Below are 23,683 nucleotides of genomic sequence, written 5' to 3' on the forward strand. Positions count from 1 at the left end.
AGATAGGATCTCTGACCATCCCACCAAATGTGCTCTAATTCTAACCCATTTCACTGACTAAATGTTACAGTCAAGTGTTACAGGAAAAAGTGAATATGTTCCCTTTACAGTCCATGATCAGTTACGGTCCGTGATCAGTATGTTTCTTTAAAAAAGAAAGTGCGTGTTTTCTTACCATCAGAGTATGAATCCCAAGCTAGATGATTCAACAGCAAGTTTTTATGAATCTGAGAAACAATAACTTAGAAACTAACACATCTATTCCACTTACTTGTCTCTTAAACTGACTCTCAATTCTTTCCATGTCTTTCATAGCAGGCATATCAGTTCTTAGATGAAGTTATAGCTTTAAAGATGAAAAGAGTGTTGATGAAGCATGATGCTGGAAAAGACACAGCAGGTCAAGGAGCATTTTAGGTCCTGCCCGAAGGATCAACTCTCATGGTCCTCAGATGCTGCCTGACCTGCTGTACCTTTTCCACTACCACTCTTTATCAACTCTGATTTCTCCAGCATCTGGATAGGATAGTGAAGAAGGCGTTTGGTATGCTTTCCTTTATTGGTCAGAGCATTGAGTACAGGAGTTGGGAGGTCATGTTGCGGCTGTACAGGACAGAGGTTAGGCCACTGTTGGAATATTGTGTGCAATTCTGGTCTCCTTCCTATTGGAAAGATGTTGTGAAACTTGAAAGTGTTCAGAAAAGATTTACAAGGATATTGCGAGGGTTGGAGGATCTGAGCTGCAGGGAGAGGCTGAACAGGCTGGGGCTGTTTTCCCTGGAATGTCGGAGGCTGAGGGGTGACCTTATAGAGGTTTACAAAATTATGAAGGACATGGATAGCATAAATAGGCAAAGTCTTTTCCCTGGGGTTGGAGAGTCCAGAACTAGAGGGCATAGATTTATGGTGAGAGGGGAAAGATATAAAAGAGACGTAAGAGGCAATTTTTTCATGCAGAGGGTGGTTTGTGTATGGAATGAGCTGCCAGAGGACGTGGTGGAGGCTGGTACAATTGCAACATTTAAGAGGCATTTGGATGTGTATATGAATAGGAAGGGTTTGGAGGGATATGGGCTGGGTGCAGGCAAATGGAACTAGATTAGGTTGGGATATCTGGTCGGCATGGACGGGTTGGACCGAAGAGTCTGTTTCCATGCTGTACATCTCTATGACTCTATCTGTAGTTGCCATTGTCTCCTAGATTAAATGAGTGCCTTGTGGAGTAAAGAATAAAGTAAAGCTGTGAAGTTACCTGGAATTGAACAGATTAGTTTCCAGATGATTTCAAAGCTGGAAAAGGTGGAAGTCCATTTCTGTGAGGATTTCTTGTTTGCAAAGTATTATTGTTAATAACCTTGGCTTGCCAGTTTATTGTCCAGTTTTAAATTATGAAGCATTGAATGAAACCTTACAATACGTTGATGCATTATGGAAGTCATTTACAGGTATTTTGTTCAATGGTAAAGGGGAGTTTGCGAGTGCTCAGCTACAAAATCCTCGTGATACAGCAGTACACTAAGATATCTCAGCATTTGGAGCAAACCATGATCAACAATGATTATAATTCTGGCTGCTACATAAGCATCCTTTTTGATTTTAGACAAATGCTTTTCATGGCTTCCTTGAAGATCTGGATTCATGGATGAACCAGGTTTCCAAGGAATCTAGGAAAGAAAAGTCTGCCTTTTCCATCTGGCCATATTACTCTCCCTCTCAAATTTCACTGTGTTCATATAATATTTTATAACTAATCTATCCTTACTGGCTCTCCTCCATTCGATCAAGATGCAACTTACAGTCACATGTTTTGGTCAAGGATCTTTTTGGGTCTGATGAGACTGGTGCCCCCTAGTGTTTACCCAAGATAGATACTAGATGTATTAGCACAGAGAGAGAAAAAAGTAGAAAGGGAGGTGGGCAAGAAGATATGAGTTAACATTGGAGTTATGAGTGGTCATAAGACTCTTAAGGCATAAGATCAGAATTAGGCCATTCAGCCCAGCAGGTCTGCTCTGCCATTTGATCATGGCTGATAGGGGCTGTTGGTGTCAGGGGTTCTTAGAGCATATGAAGACTTTGCAGTGAGCCTGGAAATGAGTAGAGTTACACACAGACTATATAAAAGGCTGTAGGGATGGATAAAAGACCATAGGGTGGTGTGTACAAGATTGTGGGGGATAAGGTATATGGGCATGGGGCAGCTTAGGAGCTATGATTGGCCAGGGGGATGAGTAAATAATGCTTGGATAGCTGAGAGGTATGAAGGACCATGGTGGTAAATAATCAGAAGATGGCACAGGGTTGGGAATGGTCATGCAAATATATATGGTCGCATGGGGACTGTGTGGATGGAGAGACAGTGAGGAGGTGGGCTTTTTTAAACTTGTATCTAATTTAATTTATTTATTTTTTTAATTTTAATTTTTTAAACTTTTTGCTGTTGGGCTTCAGCACTGGAGCCCTGGGGCAATCTTAACCTTTATCTTTTTTGGACTCGTTTCTTATTTCTAATCTGTGTGTATTTATGTTGGCTCATTATTTTGCTTCCTGCTTAGTAACTCTTGAACTTAGCCTTTTGTTAACTCAAGTAAGCCTGGTTACACCGGGTCAATTGAAAATTCAAACTCAGATCAGGGAGAAAGGTATCCACAAGGGGAGAGATTCCTCACAAACTGACCTTGCTGTGACCCAATTGAGGGAGTGTGTGAAAAAAACAAGTGGAGCCAGTTCACCCCTCCTCACCCAAATGCTAAAGATTTGGCGTAACTCATCTGAAAACATTGCAAGTTGGGAACCTTCACTGGTCAGAGCACAGATTAAATTGTGTTTGTCTTCAAGGACTTAGATAGGCCAATGGGCTGAGGAGTGGCAGATGGACTATAATTTAGATAAGTGTGAGGTACTGCATTTTGGAAAAGCATATCAGAGCAGGACTGATGATAAGGTCCAAGGGAGTGGTGCTGAATAAAGAGACCTTGGAGTGTAGGTTCATAGTTCCTTGAAAGTATAGTCACAGGTAGGTAGAATAGTGAAGAAGGCATTTGCTATGTTTTCCTTTATTGGTTAGAGTTGGGAGGTCATGTTGTGGCTGTACAGGACATTGGTTAGGTCACTTTTGGAATATTGCATACAATTCTGGTCTCCTTCTTATTGAAAGGATGTCATGAAACTTGAAAGGGGTCAGAAAAGATTTACAAAGATGTTTCCAGGGCTGGAGGATTTGAGCTATAGGGAGAGGTTGAATAGGCTGGGGCTGTTTTCCCTCTAGCATCAGACGCTGAGGGGTGACTTTATAGAGGTTTTCAAAATCATGAGAGGCATGGACAGGATAAACAGACAAGATCTTTTCCTGTGGTAACTGAGTCCAGAAGTGGAGGGCATAGGTTTAGGGTGAGAGGGCAAATATATAAAAGGGACATAAGGGGCAACCTTTTCAGACAGAGGGTAGCGCATGTATGGAATGCCAGAGGAAGTGGTGTAGGCTGGCACAATTGCAACATTTAAAATGCATCTGAAATGGGCATATGAAAGGATTTATAGGGTTATGGGCCAAGTGCTGGCAAATGGGACTAGATTAATTTAGAATAAGTTGGACCGAAGGGTCTGTTTCTGTGTTGTACATGTCTATGACTCTAAGTACTTCTAGTGCTGAAATGTTGATGACTGAATCAAAATTATCCAATTGACATGATACAGGTGGTTCTCCAAATTAACCTGTATTCTAAGGACATTAGCTGAATGTCACTATTTGCATTTAATGTTTTTAAAGAGTGTATTTGCTGCACGGTCATCTTTTGGGTGGACGTCTCTCTGGGCTGGGCAAAAGTGAGGACTGCAGATACTGGAGATTAGAACCAAGATTAGAAACCTGATGAAGGGCTCCTGCCCAAAACGTCGATTTTCCTGCTCCTCGGATGCTGCCTGACCTGCTGTGCTTTTCCAGCACCACTCTCTCTGGACTGTACAGTTCAGTAGTGTGGATTCCTCATATAATCTAAGCTCTCTATTGGGTTTTGAAATCTTACCAGCCCTGAAACCATTTTGTTGATATTGTGACAAGTAATATTACTCCACTGTGATGCATTTATGTCAAGTTACACCTTTACTTTCTCTAGCAGTGAGTGTGGTACCCTCCTGAGAGTGTGTAAGCATATTGGCTTTGTACGTTTCAGCAGAGTGATGTAAAACTCTTGTTTGAAACTGCTCAGACCTTTAAAAAGTTGTCAAAATTCTTGATGAAATCCCTTTCAATTTCTTCTGATAATGTATTTATTATCCTGACCTAATGTATGCATACATTCTTGCTTAAGAGAGCTTCTTGCAGTGTGATTCTCACATGTTGGACATCAACTAATTTAAGGCATGGAAACCTAAAATTGAAACTGCTGTGCCAATGTTTACTTTAAACTCTGTCCTGAAGCCCTTCACTTGCCATGTGACTGTCCAGAACCCCTGCTGGTGTTTCTACAGGTTGATTTTTCTTGTTGGTTTTCACCTTCAATCTTCTTTCCTTTCTTTCTAAATTGTTGTCCTTTGTCGGGAAATCTCTTCTTATTGGGACTTTTTGGTACCTTTAATGTGATGCTATATTCAAGCCTACAATAGCGCATGAAGTATTTTGTTCTTCTACAATAATAACACTCAGTTCCCCTGCAGGAAACTCATGGTACTTGTAATGACATCTTCCACCAGAACATGAACATCCTAATATGGGCATTGTCTTTGTTTCATGCTCTTTTGCCATTGTAGAGAGCTTTTGGGAGGATGATGATGCTACATTGGGGCCTACCTAACAGACCAATTCAAATGAAGCATGGTGCTTATTTGGATTCTCATCCAGTTCAGAAGACTGACCTAGGACAGTGTCTTATGTTAAATTTCTTGCTCCAAAGTCAAATACTCTTTTGACTGTTTAAAAAATCCAACAATTTCTCATCAAAGATGTCCACTGTGACCTGATTCCTAATGATGTCCTCCTCTAGTCCTGCATCAGCATATGGATGGACCTACTCGAGAAAATGCAAAACTTGACCTACTCTTGAGAAATAAGGCAGGGCAGGTGACTGAGGCGTCAGTGGGGGAGCACTTTGGGGCCAGTGACCATAATTCTATCCGTTTTAAAAATAGTGATGGAAAAGGATAGACCAGATCTAAAAATTGAAGTTCTAAATTGAAGAAAGGCCAATTTTGACAGTATTAAGCAAAAACTTTCAAAAGTTGATTGGGAGCAGATGTTTGCGGGTAAGGGACGGCTGGAAAATGGGAAGCCTTCAGAAATTAGATAACAAGAATCCAGAGAAAGTACATTCCTGTTAGGGTGAAAGGAAAGGCTGGTAGGTATAGGGAATGCTGGATGACTAAAGAAATTGAGAGTATTGTTAAGGAAAAGAAGGAAGCATATGTCAGGTATAGACAGGATAGATCGAGTGAATCCTGAGAAGAGTATAAAGGAAGTAGGAGTACACTTAAGAGAGAAATCAGGAGGGCAAAAAGGGGACATGAGATAGCTTTGGCAAATAGAATTAAGGATAATCCAAAGGGTTTTTACAAATACATTAAGGACAAAAGGGTAACTAGGGAGAGTAGAGGGCTCCTCAAAGATCAGCAAGGCGGCATTTGTGTGGAGCCGCAGAAAATGGGGGAGATACTAAATGAGTATTTTGCATCAGTATTTACTGTGGAAAAGGATATGGAAGATATAGAAAGTAGTGAAATAGATGGTGACACATTGCAAAATGTCCATATTAGAGAGGAGGAAGTGCTGGTGTCTTGAAAAACATAAAGGTGGATAAATCCCCAGGACCTGATCAGTTGTAAGCTAGAACTCCATTTTGCTGCATTTTGGGAAAGCAAATCTTAGCAGGACTTATATACTTAATGATAAGGTCCGAGGGAGTGTTGCTGAACAAAGAGACCTTGGAGTGCAGGTTCATAGCTCCTTGAAAGTGGAGTCGCAGGTAGATAGGATAGTGAAGAAGGCATTTGGTTTGCTTTCTTTTATTGGTCGGAATATTGAGTACAGGAGTTGGGAGGTCATGTTGCAGCTGTACAGGACATTGGTTAGGCCACTATTGGAATATTGCATACAATTCTGGTCTCCTTCCTATTGGAAATATGTTGTGAAATTTGAAAGGGTTCAGAAAAGATTTACAGGGTTGGAGGATTTGAGCTATGGGGAGAGGCTGAACAGGCTGTGGCTGTTTTCCATGGAGCGTCGGAGACTGAGGGGTGACCATATAGAGGTTTACAAAATTATGAGGGACATGGATAGGATAAATAGGCAAAGTCTTCCCTGGGGTCAGGGAGTCCAGAACTAGAGGGCATAGGTTAGGGTGAGAGGGGAAAGATATAAAAGAGACCTAAGGGACAACTTTTTCATGCAGAGGGTGGTACGTGTATGGAATGAGCTGCCAGAGGATGTGGTGGAGGCTGGTGGTACAATTGCAACATTTAGGAGGCATTTGGATGTGTATATGAAAAGGAAGGGTTTGGAGGGATATGGGCCAGGTGCTGGCAGGTGGGACGAGATTGGGTTGGGATATCTGGTCGGCATGGACGAGTTGGACCGAAGGGTCTGTTTCCATCCCATACATCTCTATGACTCTATATCCATATGATCCTGCTAACTGGTATAAGTCAGTAAGAACTTGTTCCATGTATTTCCTCTCATTATGCCACAATAATCTCCAAGATAAAACTCTAGCTTACTCTAAGCGCTGCTTTGGAAAACAGAAGTTTGGAAAATCAGAGATGTGTTAAGTATTATTTAGGTACTGTACACAGGCTGATTTCTATAAAAGTTGGAATGTTTTTATTTACGGAATGCTACATACAATAAAACAGATTGTAATGTTTAAAAGCCTTTATGCCTATTGAGTGTAACTCACTTCCTTTCATTTAAAATTTAATCTGTCTCGTACCTGTACAAACCTTCATTTTAATCATAGAACATTCACTTGATAAACATGGATGAGGAAAGCTATTCACCTCATTTTATCTCATCTACCCAGTAACACTATAGGCACTTGATCACAGCATTCACCTGCTTCGACGATGGCTCCAGATATTTATGACTCTCTTACTTTGCTTGAAAATCCAACATTCCTGTTGGTATGAAGAAATTTCATTCTGTACAATGTTGGGAATAGGTGTTTGCTGGGCAAAAAGCTGAATTTCAATGCATCTGTACTGTAAACACATAAACTCCATTTGCCAGATTTACCCAACATATATGAAGCTTTTGTATTGGCAGTTCCCCTTCAAATAGCATATCTTTTAAATTATTTTTGTTATTATTAACCAATTTTGATGTTATTACACCACAGGTGGGACTTGAACTCAGGCCTCTGGGTAAAGACACGACCACTGTGCTGCAAGAGGGTCAAGCATTTTTTTGAAAACTATTCAGACAATAATAAACACCAGGATTCACTTAATGATTTACTTCTGTATTTTGACAATTAACTGCCACAGATTTAAGGACTCAACTTTTCCTTTGATACAGTTTGTTTTTGGTGGACAATTTGATTTCATATAGTCAACATGGTTTCATCAAGGGCAGGTCATGTCTCACAAACCTCATTGAGTTTTTTGTGAAGGTGATCAAGCATATAGATGAGGGTATGGCAGTTGACGTGGTATACACAGACTTGAGTAAAGCCTTTGATAAGGTTCCACATGGTAGGCTGTTGGAGAAAATGCAGAGGCATGGGATTGAGGGTAATTTAGCAGTTTGGATTAGGAACTGGCTTTCTTATAGAAGGCAGCAAGTTGTGGTTGATGGAAAATATTCAGCCTGGAGTCCAGTTACTAGTGGTGTGCCACAAGAATCTGTTTTAGGACCATTGCTGTTTGTCATTTTTATAAATGACTTAGATACAGGCATAGGTGGATGGTTTAGTAAATTTGCAGATGACACCAAAATCAGTGGAGTAGTGGACAGTTTGAAAGAATGTTACAGGCTGCAGGGAGACTTGGATAAACTGCAGATTGGGCTAAGAGGTGACAAATGGAGTTCAATGCAGCTAAATGTGAGGTGTTGCACTTTGGGAAGAATAACAAGAAGGCAGAATACTGGGGCAGTGGAAAGATTCTTGGTAGTGTTGATTTGCAGAGGGATCTTGGAGTTCATGTACATAGATCCCTGAAAGTTGCCACCCAGGTTGATTAGAAGGCATACGGTGTGTTAGGTTTCATTCATAGAGGGATTGAGTTCAGGAGTCGCAGTATCATGCTGCAACTATACAAAACGCTAGTGCGGCCACACTTGGATTGTTGTGTACATTTCTGGTCACCGTATTTTGGGAAGGATGTGGAAGCATTGGAAAAGGTGCATATGAGACTTACCAGGATGTTGCCTGGAAGGGAAGATCTTATGAGGAAAGGTTGAGAGACTTGGGTCTGTTCTCATTGGAAAGAAGAAGGCTAAAAGGGGATTTGATAGAGACATACAAGATGATCAGAGGATTAGATAGGGTAGTCAGTGAAAGTCTTTTTCCTAGGATGATGATGTCAGCTTGTGCCAGGGAGCATAGCTAGAAATTGAGGGGTGATAGATTTAAGACAGATGTAAGAGGCAGGTTCTTTACTCAGAGAATGTTAAGGGCATGGAATGCCCTACCTGCCAATGTAGTCAACTCAGCCACATTATGGAGATTTCAACAATCCTTGATTAAGCACATTGATGATGATGGGATAGTGTAGTGGGATGAGCTGAGAGTAGTTCACGGGTCGGCACAACATCGAGGGTCGAAGGGCCTGTTCTGCACTGTATAGTTCTATGTTCTATGTTCTACTGACAGTTGCCATGGTCCATTCTGACACTTCTCATCTGCTATCCCACTCATTATGCAATTGGTCGGTCCGGTGCTGACTTTGTTGAATCTTGAGGCAGGAAAAGTGGTTGTGCCTGCTACTGTTGTGAATTTGCATCACTTACGCCATTGGTGGCAAATTTAAACCCCATTTCCATCGCAGATCAGGAAATGTCCCTTGCATTGTGGTCTTGCACTGTTAACCTGAATAACATGGCAAGGTAGCTCCCTGCTTCACCCACAGGGACCATGGAATGCTTGTTGAACAAACATTGAAGAAAAGGCAGTATCTACTGGCCATTAAATGAGGTTACACCACCCGCCTCAGACAGCCTGGCTGGAGATAACAACCAAGGCCAGCATGGTGTCCCAGGTGAAATGAATGCACATCTATGCAGATGGAGGGTTAGTGACATGCTTTGCTTTGTAAGGGTGAGTGCCATCATCTTCTCAATGCTTCCCCACACTCATAAGGCCATGACACTCTCTCTCACACTCATTTCACCAAAGCTAAGGACTATAAAATTTTCCATGCATCACACTCAATAAATGGCCCTGCTCACTTCAAAACCCAAACTACTAAGCCTTCCTACTCTCTGTGTTTCTTCTTCACTCACCAGGAACACCTTATCTCCTCTCCTGGTCATGCACTATCACTAACTCCTTATTGACCACTTGTATACTCCAAATGCCTCCTTTTATCACATGGCAGGAAATATTGGGTCACTCCCTGCACTGGATTTGGACAATCCCCTTGACTGACTGTGGTGGTAATGCCTGACTCTCCATTGTTCACAGCTTGCCTTTTACTCCACTAAGCAACTACTCCTTTCAACCTTCAGAGATGGCTAATTGGTTGAAGGACATAAAGGTTTTTTTTTGTTACATAAGCTGCTAGAGCATTCTGTAAGTGTGACATTCCTATAGCACAGTGGCGTACACAACATATTCACCCTCTGGAAGTTCACTGCTCTGAATTATGGCAAGGTATGTGCCTCTGCCTCTGTACTAAAAGATGACATGTGCCACAAGCCTCTGGGTAAGTGCAAAATGAGCGGAAGGGAAGAAAGCTAAGATCCATAAGATACATCCCTTGCCAATGCATATGAGTCCCTGCAGGCAAAGTGACATGGAAGAGGCATGCAAGTGTCCATGCATGCCAGACTAAAGGGGTAAGGTGATGTTTGTCCAAAAGCAGCCAAGATGATGTGGTAGGTTTCGTGGGTTGGAAGTACCCACTCATCTGGAGGAAAGGTAAAAAAGGATTAGCTGAGATTACTTACAATGCGGAAACAGACCCTTTGGCCCAATGAGTCCACACTGACCCACAACCCACCCCCATACACCTAACACTATGGACAATTTGACACAGCCAATTCACCTAACCCACACATTTTTTTGTTGGACTGTGGGAGGAAACTGGAGCACACTCACACAGGCACAGGGAGAATGGGCAAGCTCCACACAGTCAGTCACCTGAGGTGGGAACTGAACCTGGGATCTCTGGCAGTATGAGGCAGCAGTGCTAGCCACTGTGCCACCATGCCACCCACTGATGTCCCTGGAATGTGCAGAGGCATTGTTGTGAAGATGGAGTTGGATAAAGGCCCAAAGAAGCAAATAGCAAGTTGCTGCCACCAGGTAGCTGCTGTGACTTTCACTTCAGAAATTAGTGTCGGCTTGTTTTTTGGGAAAGAAAGGAGAATTAGGAGCTGTTTAGGAAAATGGCAAGAATAGCTAATAAATAGGTGTAAGATGTCACTGCATATTAGCAAGATACAGGATTTATCATTTAAGCCCTCTGGAGAAATCAGAAATTATTTTCACATCAAGAATCTGACTTCTTTCATTTTGGCCATTTTTTTTCCAAAATTTCTGATTATTGCCCACACCACTCAGAAAAAGGAACATTGGAAAAAAATTGATTTTTGTAAATCAATGAACAATTTGATAGCAACAACTTCTATTCACCCACTACTTGATCTTTCTTCCTTGGGTATTCTGATTTGCCAATCCCTGAATCTTGTAGTTTCATACAATTCTTATCCAGCCCTCTGTGGATGATACTGGACATTGATATGAGCTATAAACAGTGGCACATACAGATTGCTTTAATCCATATCCAGCCAACATAACTTTCACTAAAGCAATCTATTTTTCAGTACTTTGTTTCCAGCTTGCTGAGATTACAATAAATGTTGATAATTACGTGAATTTAGTGGTTATAATTGCTAGTCATTTACTATAATAGGACAGAAGTTTGACATAGTGTTTTGCTGGTCCACTACAATCAGTTACAAGTAATGGGAATAGATACAGAACTGTACATCTATAAAAGAGCTGAGTCTTGAAACCTAGCTGAGCATTGATATACAGTATTAATTCTGTGGATCTATTTCAGCTGTTAGCATAGTGCTTGAGGACGGTCATATTGTTCAACTGGAGGAACTACACAAACTTAACTGTTCTAATTGGAATCCTTTGAAAATATATTCATTTAAGTGTCAGTATTTTATATTATGTTTTTACTGTATTATCACGCAACATGTCAGGTTAGACAATTCTATTAGTTGCAACTTCTATCTTATTACCTTTCCATTTTGCATCCAAAGCAACCGATTGAATTAAAAGCTTTGTACAATAAACTGAATTAAAGCCAAGAATCATATAATTCAAATTAGAGGACAATTAGTATGTGATATATGTTGAACAAGGCTGTGGTGATAAACTATAAACTAATTAGTGCCATTTATAATACCAAGCTGTAGGGGTTTCTTTACTTAACAGTATTTTCTTCAAATTATCCCCGTAGACTACAGTTGTATTCACACACAAATCTCTGTATCTTGTCAAAGGTTATAAAATTGAAAGCCAATTGGTACATAAATGCAAATTAAATGATTTATGCAGATATTCGTGTAAATGACATAATACCAATATTTGGGGTAGTAAATGTGTCCATTACAGCATCTGCTTCCTAGAAGCATCATGGGATTGTAATTGTACGGAGCTATTCTCTAGAGGAAAATTCACAAACTGTCATAGTGAAAATCACCATGGGTTAATAGCTGCTTCAGTAATTCCTTACTTAAAGCAAAGTGGATTTGTGTAGTGAATACTGAGACTGTTGATGAGAACCTTTGTGTAATAGGTGCTTCTTGACCAAAGTCATTAAATGTGTCCCTGCTGATTCCTTCTAAAGAATAAGAAGGCACAGTTTATGTAATCAACTTATGTCAGTACAATTCAGAATACCATATATTAGCATCTGCTTTTCATTTCAGACTATACTCACTCATTATGGCTATTTTTCGGTGCTGTTGATGGGCTAAAAGCACACAGCAAGATGCCAATCAATGTCAAAAAAAGGTTTTCTCAGCTGGAACAGTTCTGGATTGTGGACAAATCACAGAAAGTTCTTAATGATAAAAAGAAAATGCTAATTACACAAACCATTTATGGAATGACACAAATGCTGTGTTTAGTTTTCCTTGATTGCAATCCTCAATTGGCTCAGTGCCTTTTTGTCAGCTCAGATCGCGAAAAGCTGACATGTAGTGCAGGTGTGTAGTAAAAGAAAATTAGTTGAACTGGAAGAAAACAACAAATATGTATACAATCTAAATATACATGAGTTGATTTTCTTAATTGTTTCACACACATCACTTAGTTTAGAAAGCTTTTGAAAGTGCTTTCCTCAGGCAAGTTTTAAACATTTTATTTCTGATCAATTTGTTTCAGTTTTGGTCACAGTTGATAGGGGCTCTAACACATATATGATGCTCATTAATCATATCAAAGATAAATATCCAAAATATTAAATTACCCATGAACTTAATCAGCTATTTGGCAGTTAATTTGATGTTTAAGCACAGTGTATGTTAAAGCTAGGAACAAAGATATTTATTTTGTCTTCTAAATGCTACATAATAATAATAATTGCACTTCACACTCAAAATTCTGGAACAAGCATATTTCTTTTAGCTCTCCGTGTGACAGACTAACTCATTCTTACATGTGGATAATTACTGCAGACTCGGAGATGACATCCTGCCACCACTAATATTACACCAGTGACAGGTTTGTGGTTGGGGTGGGGAGGATGTGGTTGGTGTTACGGTCATGGTGAGTGGGTGGGAATGGCCATGCTGTGACAGTCAAAACCCTCCCATGCTTACTTGTGAGCTCTCAGTAAGTTTCTTCATTCAAAGTCATGCAGTGGCCATCCGAGGAAGATATCAGGAAGCAAGCTTACTGTTCCTTCTTTCTGACTCCCCTATTGCTCCACTTCCCCTATAATCCCACTCTGGGACCATACTTTTGCCATTATTCACCTCAGACTGAAACACGATTCAATCCGAGGCTTTGGGTGTGTATCGTATTGCTGGTGGCCACCCTGATGGGTCTGTTGAATTGCTGACCTCTGAGTTTTCAGCAGCTGTTGGTGGGTGGGTCTTTCATTCATGAGTTTTGATCTAAGGGAAGGCCCAAAGCCTGGACTGTCAATTAACCAAGTGGCATAAGATAAGGCAGGTCAGCTACAGAAGTTACTTAACATTTTAAACTCTTCAAATATTGACGTTCAGATCTTCTGTATAAGTTATGTATCATGTTCAAGTTTTGTTCTTATATTATTCTTGATTCTTTACATCCTGAACAATCTCAGTATTCTACTCTACTACTCACTTCTATCATCAGTGCTTTTATCATGTCAACTTTTTCCTGTTCCAACACTTTTATGCATAGTAATAAAGCTAGCCATCACCCTAAAATCTGCTACCTCCTTTTTTATTAAAATACCTGAGCCTTTCATCTCCTGCGTCATCTTCAAAGAGAAGTGAAAGAAAGTTTAATCCTTGCTCTGATGACTTCTTCACAACTTCCATTCTCTAAAACTGAACCAGTTCTTCAACTGCATGACCTCCAAAATTAATATACAGGCACTTTCCAAATGACAAGTGATCTTTGTCACTATGTGTTTGGCAAAATATTTCTACTCTACAAACATGTACAGGTAGTAAGCTTTCCTCTCATTTTTAATTCGAGTTGCAATTAAAAACACAATGTTAAATGATTCAATATGTTGTGGACCCATGAAACTCAAGTTGTTGTGATAGATTACATTTGCTTAAATAACTAATGCAGGAAACCAGCCCAGCTGATAAAATAGGCCACATCTCACCATTGAGTGTATCTGTTAATTGCATGGGTTTACAGGACTTTATGGAGACTTTTACATTAAGGTGATTTTTTTAAGCATAAGAACATTAAAAAGGTATATTTTCAAGTCTTTTCACTCAATTATTATTTGGAAATACTATGAAGCTGACTAATGTACCCAGTGTAACTAGAAAATAATTTGACGTATTTTTAAAAGTGAAATTTATTAATTTTTAATTTGTTTGCTCAGAGCATAAATTAACACCAACTAAAATTGTCTGTATTTGTGACAAGATTTGTGACCAACATATTTTATTTAAACCTTGCTGAGTCACCAATGTTACATATCTAAATATTACCTTCCAGGGAAAATCAAAATGATCTGAAAGATAAATGGAGAGATTGTGGGAATAAACTGGAAATTAGGGAATTGATTATGCATGATGTAGATATAGGAAATGCTGTTCCAATTAAGCAAAAACCTTATAGGGTTAACCATCTAAAATTGGCACCAGTTCAAAAAGAAATTGGAAGTATGCTGAGAGACAAGATAATTGAAGTAAATTGTAGCAAACAGAGCTCACCATAGTAATGGTGCTAAAACCAGATAGTACCCATAAATTAAGTGTGGTCTATTGCAAATTTAATGCAGTTATGAAATCTGATTTCTATCCAATTCTACATTTTGAAGACTGTGATGTAAAAGCAAGACAAGTGACTTATAACTCTAAGCTGGATTTACTCAGAGGATACCGGCAGTTACCTTTATCTGAAAGAGCAAAGGAAATTTCAGATTTCCTGACATCACATGGACTTTACCAATTTAAAGTCATTCCATTTTGTATGAAGAATGTGCCAGCAACGTTTCAAAGACTAGCCAATAATGTCATTTCAGGATTATCAATTGCATGGTGTACACATATGATCTGATTACTTTAATCACATATGGAAGAAACATTTGGGGTATGTAGTGGAATTATTCAATCAACTTCAGGAGGCAGGTTTGGTGATAAACCTGTCTGAAAGTGAGCTCATAAAAGCCCATGTCATGTTTCTAGACCATACCATTGGACATGGTCAGATGGCCCCATGTGATGTAGAAACAAAGTTTATTTAGGGGTTTCTCATACTGTCGATGAAGAGGGAAAAATTGCAATTCCTAGGACTGAAGCGTTTTTATCGGAAATTTGTACTGAATTTTAGCAGTATGATTGCTCCACCAACTGACCTGTTGAACAAGTGTAGAAAATGTCAGTGGATGAAGGAATGTCAGAAGGCAATTGACAGCTCAAGATGTGCATTGACCACCACTGCGTTGTTGATGAGGACTACAGATGCTGGAGATTAGAGTCGAGAGTGTGGTGCTGGAAAAGCACAGCAGGTCAGGCAGCATCTGAGGATTCCTGGTGAAGGGTTTTTGCCTGACACATCGATTTTCCTGCTCCTCAGATGCTGCCTGCCTTGTTGTGCTTTTCCAGCACCACACCACTGCAGTGTGAGCAACACCTTACTATGCAAAGCCATTCAAGGTATTATTGATAAGAGTGATATGGGTGTCGGCGTTGTACTCTTACAAAGAGGCAATGAGAAGGTGGAAAGACCTGTTGGGTATTTCTTCTGAAAGTTGAAAGCATGTTTACATGCTTATGTTTAAAAGGGGAGGTTGATGATATGTGCCTTTAAGACGGATTTGTCTGTCCTGATTCTCTTGATAAAGAGTGTTGTATATCTGGTGCCATGGGTGTATGTTCCACAGAAAATAGAGTTAGACAAAAGAAGTATGAGTGGGCAGAGTCAGGCACACACAGACCCAGTGTTTTAGTTTTGCTTTCAGTTGTTGATATTGGGATTTTTCGGGTTGCAGCTGTTTTACACAGCTGTCTCTCTGCTGCTGCAAAAAGCTGAAATTCTCTCTCTCTGCTGCTTGATTCTTTCTGTTGATGTTCCTTCTCCTTTACTGGGACAGATAGCAAGAGAGAGAAGTCTGTTTTGCTGAGCTTGCCTCTACCAAGGGTGTGTTTATGGGATGCTGCTATATTTGAATAATTGTTGAGTAGTAGTTAAATATATAACATTTTGTTAAGTATTTCAATAGAGTTAAAATTATGCCAATACTTTTTTTATTTACATTTTAACTGCGCTGTAAGAATAAGATGTATTTTCCTTAAAGCCTAATAGCTTGACCAATTGAATAACATCCAGAATGCAGCAACTTAAACTTACCTTTAAAAAAGCTAAAGTTTAGGATCTAGGCTATCTCCTTGATATGTTTTGAGGGGGTTTGTTCTGGTACATAACAATATGGAGTCAATATCATCAACAAATCAGAGGTTGTTTAAAATTTTGCCAGTTTAGAAAACATTCCCAAATATTATCTTTTATTGTAAGACTGATTGTTACTTAAGTACGAGATTATATAAATCAGAGGACAGTGGATATCTTGGTCTCACCACAACTGTTGATGTAAACCATTCCATTAATTCCCTATCTGCTCTAAGGCACATTGGGATTTGATATGGATGATTTTTTATCAGTGTGACAAGTTTCGCAGGAATGCCATACATCCTCAAGACATGTCATATCCCTTCTTGCCATCCGTTATCAAAAACCTGCTGAAAATCTATGAAGTAGTTGTAACAATGGATGGTGTTTACTATAAATTGCTTCAAAATCTGTCTGCTCACAAACAGGTGATTCATTGTTCTTCAGCCAGGCCTAAATCCAGTTTGATATTCATTTTTTATCACCTCTATATGTAAGAATATTGGAAATAGAAGAAAATTGACATCATTTTCTTAACAAGTTTGGAAATTGTATTCTGCTGGTTGTGTAGTGTGTTTAGGGAGTATATGGTTGATCATTCTGAGCTTCAAGCTGTTATTAGTCATTTACCCTTGTTACCTTCTGAGGGTGAAACAAAGCAGATGTGATGAAAACGTACAAGTGCTCCAAAAAGTGAAACAAAATCCATGAAAATAGCGATAGAATCAGAAATCATCACTGAAACAGTTGCCCATACTTTTCTTTTGAACTTTAGATATTAATCTATAAAGATTATACAAATATCAAACTTGTACAGTCTATGGTTTCTACAGGCAGAGGGCAAAATAAAAATTCTGATTTGAGCTTAAGGCCATTGAATCAATGAAGACTATCAAACTGTCAGGAAACTTGAAATGATCACACTCTGCCTAGAGATCAAATTGGGCAATATCATTTTAAACTCTAATATTACTGCATGAGGCTAATATTGCTTTGATGTTTTAATTATTATAACCAACATTTTAATGACTAATACTATTAAAGGTCTGATTTGACTATTAGTAAATAAACCATTGATTACCATTTGATAAAGCATCCAAACTATTGCATATGTTGTGTTTTATTCACTCTGGCATACTCGGTGAAGTTTCACAATTACTGCAATCCCTGCTGACTCCTTTTCAAAAACTGATTTTATTGTTGTTTTTATTTCCTAACCTTCAAGAATTTGTATCGCTTCTCAAATTTTCTGAGACGGTCTTTGCAAGATATTCACTCCATCTTTCACACCTACTGCACAATCAGACTGCAATGATAATAGAAACATTGAAGACAACAGCACTAGAGATTCCAAGTTGACTCCAAATCTTTCAAAGGACAATCCAGTTAGTCCTACTCCTTTGCTCTTTGCTATATCTCTGGCAGATATTTATTAGACTCACTTTTAAGGAACATTATTGACTTTTTATCCACTACCCCATCAGACAAATCCTAACCATTCATTGCACAATAAAACTTTTCCTCTTGTCACCTCTGGTTAATTTGCCAGTCAATTTAACTCTGCGCCCTTTGCTTATCAGTCCTTCAGCCACTGGGAACATTTTTTCTTTTTTTATATACACGAGATAAATCCTTCTTGCATTGAAACATCTTTATCAAATCCCCTTTTAGCTTTCTTTACCTCAGCTTCTCCAGGTTGACCATGTAACTGTAATCCCTCATCACTGGAACAATTCGAGTAAATCTCTCTGAAACATTATATTATCAAAGACAGGGCCTTTGATTTTTTTTTTAAAACAAGCAGTTGATATTTTTACTTTATCTCTTAGAAATCCAGTATGAGCTCCCCTCCATGTATCCAAGGTAATATCTCCAGAACCGATCCATCGACTATGCTCTGTGCATTTGTTGAATCTTATCAGAAATTGGCTTTGTCAATACCTCAGTGACGAGCGATCTTGACAAAAATTGACAAAGCTAATTTTCTCTCACTGAGCCCTAATGAGGTTTCTTGCATCATCTTCCAAAACACACCTCATTACCAATGTACCATGTCCCCATAATGTCCCATTCATCATATCTTCCCTCTCACCACAGGCGAATGTACTCGCCATCGCCAGGACTTTGCAGAAATCCCCCCCATCAATGCCATGTTTAAAGCACCTTTACGTATCCAATCAAAAACTATCAGTCCAGAGTTGTGTCTAATAGGAAGGCAGCCAAAAACAAGTGCTTCTCAGGGTACATAGGTGCATGGTTGACACTTCATTGCATATACAAGTGCATATTTGTAGATCTACTAATATTTAAGAACTAACTTGCACAGATAACCTGTCCTCTGGCTCATCCCATCTAAAAATCCTGTCTGAAGGAACGCTACTCTTTTGCCAAAGCCCAGTCTAACACTATACCTTCTCATTGTTCAGTGTGGACGACCACAATCAGGAAAGTCTTCAAATTATTAAAATCATTCATTTTTATTCAGCAACACCCAAAATAAACAATAGCAAACAAACACATAGGGAGTGCTAGTATTTCAGTTATCAACAAACTTAGGGTCAATGAATGACCACTGCATTCTGCTTTCATCTCCTGGAACTGAGTGTCAATTAAATCTGAAGCCAGTTCTGAGGAAGGTCCACTGGACACAAAACGTTAGCTCTGTCACAGAAAAAGCAATGTCAGTTTTGTGCCAATTAGGCCTGGCTTGGTTTGTTGCCTTTGAGGCTACATTGCTCTATATTGTTTCTCCTGCTCAATGTTCTCATCTTCCTCCTCAGGAAACTGTCGTCAGACTACCAGCTCCTCAGAGTCCATTACATTCCCTATTTTCAATCTCCAGTTGTGTAGACACATGGCTACCTAGATGAAACCAAACATGGGAACCCCATGTCCAGCAGACCTGTCAGCTGCTCCACCATGACCCTGGTGAAAGAATGTGTTGTACTGTATTGATAGTTGATCTCAGACAGGAGGTTGCAAAATAGAGTCACAAGCTAATGTCACAAGTCATGTCTTGGAGTAATCATCCTTTCAGTGTATCTGCCCTTGGTGACTTACAGTGAAAAATGGAAAAATAAAGCAAAGGCCACAGACTGCCTGCATGTAGACCTTTGACAGAGAGTCACAGAGTCATAGAGATGTACTGCACGGAAACAGACTCTTCAGTCCAACTCATCCATGCCGACCCAATATCCAAAATTAATCTTGTCTCATTTTGCCAAAACTTGGCCTATATCCCTCTAAATCCATCCTATTCATATACCGATCCAGACACCTTTTAAATGTTGAAATTGTACCAGCCTCCATCACTTCCTCTGGCAGCTCATTCCATATACACACTGTGCTCCGCATGAAGAGGTTGCACCTGAAGTCCCTTTTAGATCTTTCCCCTCTCACCCTAAACCTCTGTCCTTGAGTTCTGGACTAGACCTTATCGATTTATCCTAACTTTGCCTCTCATGATTTTATAAACCTCTATAAGTCACCCCTCAGCCTCCGATGATCCAGGGAAATCAGCCCCATCCTCTTCAGCCTCTCCCTATAGTTCAAACCATCCAACTCTGACAGCATCCTTGTAAATGTTTCCTGACCCTTTTCAAGTTTCACAACATTCTTCATAGAGGAGGGAGATCAGAATTGCACACAGTATTCCAAAAGTGGCCTAACCAATGTCCAGCTGCAACATGACTTCCAAACTCCTCTACCCAATGCTCTGACCAATAAACAAAAGCATACCAAATGTTGTCTTCACTATCCTATCTACCTGCAACTCCATTTTCAAGGAACTGTGACCTTGCACTACAAGGTCTCTTTGTTCAGCAATAGTCTCCAGGACCTTACCATTAAGAGTATAATTCCTGCCCTGATTAGCCTTTCCAAAATGCAGCACCACACATTTATTTAAATTAAACTCCATCTTACACTCCTTGGCCCATTGGCCCATCTGATCAAGATGCCACTATACTCTGAGGTAGCATTCTTCGTTGTCCTCCACATCTCCAATGTAATCTGCAAACTTATTAACCACACCTCCCATGGTCACATCTAAATCATTGATGTAAATGACAAAAAGCAGTGGACCCAGCACTGATCTTTCTGGAACACTATTGGTCACAGGCCTCCAGTGTGAAAAACAACCTTCCATCACCATCCTCTGTCTTCTACCTTTGAGCCAGTTCTGTATCCAAATGTTTAGTTTTCCCAGTATTCCATGTGGTCAAACCTTACTAACCAGTCTACCATGATGAACCTTGTTGAACGCGTTATTGAAGTCTATATAGATCACATCCACCAGTCCGCCCTCACCAATTCTTCACAAACTCAGTCAAATTAATGACACATGATTTCTCATGCACAAAAGCCATGTTGACTATTCCTAATCAGTCCTTGCCTTTCCAAATACATGCAAATCCTTTCCTTCAGGATTCCCTCCTACAACTTACCCACCACCGATGTCAGGCTCACTGGTCTACAGCTTCCTGGCCTTTTTCTTACCACCTTTCTTAAATAGTGGCACCATGTTACCCAACTTCTCGTCTTCCAGCACCTCACCTGCAACTAGAGAGATTCGTTCCAATGAATTCAGCAAAGGCATGTTGCAAAATTACAGCAGGACATTGCAATTTCTGTATGATTGGTGGTACCTCATTACCACCTCCCCCCAACCACATCACCACAAAGTCAGCATTGCATACAAGAGCATGTTGATGAATACTTACAATTGAACAGGAAATTGAAACAGTTGCATGCCCCTGATGAGATCTTGCAGCATCTTTGTGAATTGTTGCCTGCAAGTTCCATTTGTGATTCTGCTTCACAGAAATCTTCAACAACCAATAGTGTAGTAGAATTGCTTATGACCAGAATTTATATGTTGGAGCTGCATGCTTTGCAAATGCAGGATGCTATGATTACAGATGAGTTCAACCTGTACTGTGGAAGTCCTTGATATATGCCATTGCACCTTGTGGGGTCCAGGTACACAGGTATAGCCAAGTTCCTCAGACAAACAGTTACTGTGCCCAATCAGAGTGTGGTCACAACCTTTTTATTGTATTTCCAGTGTGCATTTGAGTTACATGAGTTTGGTAGTCAACACAGATTATGCTTGGCACAGTGAGTCACAGATTCTTCCTGACACCCCCTGTCAAGTCCATTGGTATAGTGCTTCCAAATATCCCACACATCGCTGTGAATTGAGAAACAGAAACAAAACTTGCCGGGAGACTCAACAGTTCTGGCATCTGTGGGAAAAAAAGCAGAGATAAAGTTTCAAGTCTCATGACTCTTTATCAGAACTGTTAGTCGCTGGGAAAATGTAGCATTTACACTGAAGTTTAAGTGGAGGAAGTAGGGCAAAGAGATGAGGTGATTGGGTAGGTGGAAATGGAGCCCAGAGAGACAGAGATATGAAAGTGGATAGCAGACCAGGACAGACAAAAACTGAATATGTGATAATAAGAGCTAAGAATGAGAAAATGGCATTAGCTGTGCTGACATGGGAATGGGTGACTGTACTAAAAGGAACCCCTGTCATTAATAGGACTGTGTGTGGGGTGGGTAAAAATTATGGAAGGATGGAATCAGGCTGTAAAATTATTAAGCTTGATATTGGGTCCTGGAGGCAACAGGGTGCCCAAGTGGAAAACGAGATGCTGTTCTTCCAGCTCGCACTGCAAGTCTGCAAGAGAATTGTTGGTGTGGGAACATGGCAGTGTGTAGAAGTGGAAGCAACTGGAAGTTCAGGGTCTTTTTTTGCAGACAGAACATAGGTATTCCACAAGGCAGTTACCCAGTCTGCGTTTCATCTCCCCAATGTAGAGGAGACCATGTCGCGAGCAGGACAAATGGTAGGTTTGATTGAATAAAGTGCAGGTGAACTGTTGCTTCACCTGGCAGGTATATCTGGGGCCTTGAGTGCTGAAGAGGGAGGCAGTAAACACGCAGATATTCCACCTGCGATTGCATGGGAGGGTGCCATGGGAATGTGAGGAGATATTAGGAGTGGAGGAGGAAATATACTAGAGGAATAGTCCCTGAATAGTCCCTGAAGAATGCTGACAAGAGAAGGATGGGGAACATGTGTCTGGTTGTTACATCCACTTGGAGGTGACGGAAAAAGCAGCTTGCCATTCTTTGGATGTGAGGCCGGGGGGTGCTAGGTGTGGGCCAGGGAGACTATCATTGTTGTGGGAGGAAAGGGAAGGGGTGAGGGCAGAAGTGGGGGAGATGGGTCGAACAGGCGCCTGTCAACTACAGTAGCAAGGAATCCTCATGTGAGATAAAAGGTGGACATTTCTGATGCTCTCTTCCCAATTTGGGAAAAAGAAAACCTCCTTGATTAGCTTCAGAAGCTCTTTCACCTGTGCCTATAAACTAATTAAAATGGAGCGAAAAGAATTAACCTACATGGGGATTCCCAGTGGTGAAGAAAGGAAAATTTAGTTCGCTACACCAGAGATCACCTCACGGGTACTCAAGGCAATATGGCCTAATGATCGATTTTGAAGTCTGTCTCTACTGTAATAGCATCTGCTATGATTACAGCGATGCATTGAAAATGTCCATTACCCTTAACTTCCTGCATTCTATTAGACATGAAATTTCAGCCCTGGATGTCAATGTGCAGACAATACAGGGGAAATAATTAGATCAATTTCCTCACCACTGCTTTTGCCGATATGGTTCTTGATAGATTAGCCTCTGGGAAATATGTAGCCAAGTCCATGATGGCAAGGATATACTGGTAGCCTCCTTTTAGCTTTGGGCAGGGATCCCACATTCCACTACACATTACTGAATAATCATAAGTGCAGGTCTCAATCCAGGCTGACACCTTCTTACACTCTGGCAGGTTTAGCAGGTTCTGCAATACCTTGCTGCATCTTTGTGGAGTTTAGGCCCATACAACTGCTGGATGATGGAAGCCTGGTTTTTTTAGGCACTAGATGGACTGCCTGACGTCAATTAATGCAGCAGAATTGACAATGTCAAAAGCATTCCCTTCGAACCAGCAGAGTCGTCTTTACAAACATCTGGGGCTAGTGGCAAAATTGAGACAGCTGTTTCACAGACTACTTGAGTAACAGCCTGACATGGTGATGACAACAGAAATGTATTTAACTATTTTCAGGACAATAGCGATGATTCACAACCATCCTTGGGTATGTCCTGTGTCATTGGCAGGACAGAAACAGCAGAGGTATTCGCACCATGGTTTACAGTCAGAGTGGAGTTGCAAGGGAGCCTTCAGCATTGACTCTGGTCCGAGCTGAACATGAGCAAGGAAATCTCCTGCAGATTATCAGACACTGCTCTCCCTCAGTTGATGACTCAGTACTCATCCATGTTGAACAGCACTTGGTGAAAGCACTGAGAATGGCAAGGATGCAGAATGTACTCAAGGTGGGGAACTTCAATGTTCATTACCAAGAGTGGTTTAGCAG

The sequence above is a fragment of the Chiloscyllium punctatum genome, chromosome 14 (genome assembly GCF_047496795.1).
Source record: "Chiloscyllium punctatum isolate Juve2018m chromosome 14, sChiPun1.3, whole genome shotgun sequence".
NCBI classification, from domain to species: domain Eukaryota; kingdom Metazoa; phylum Chordata; class Chondrichthyes; order Orectolobiformes; family Hemiscylliidae; genus Chiloscyllium; species Chiloscyllium punctatum.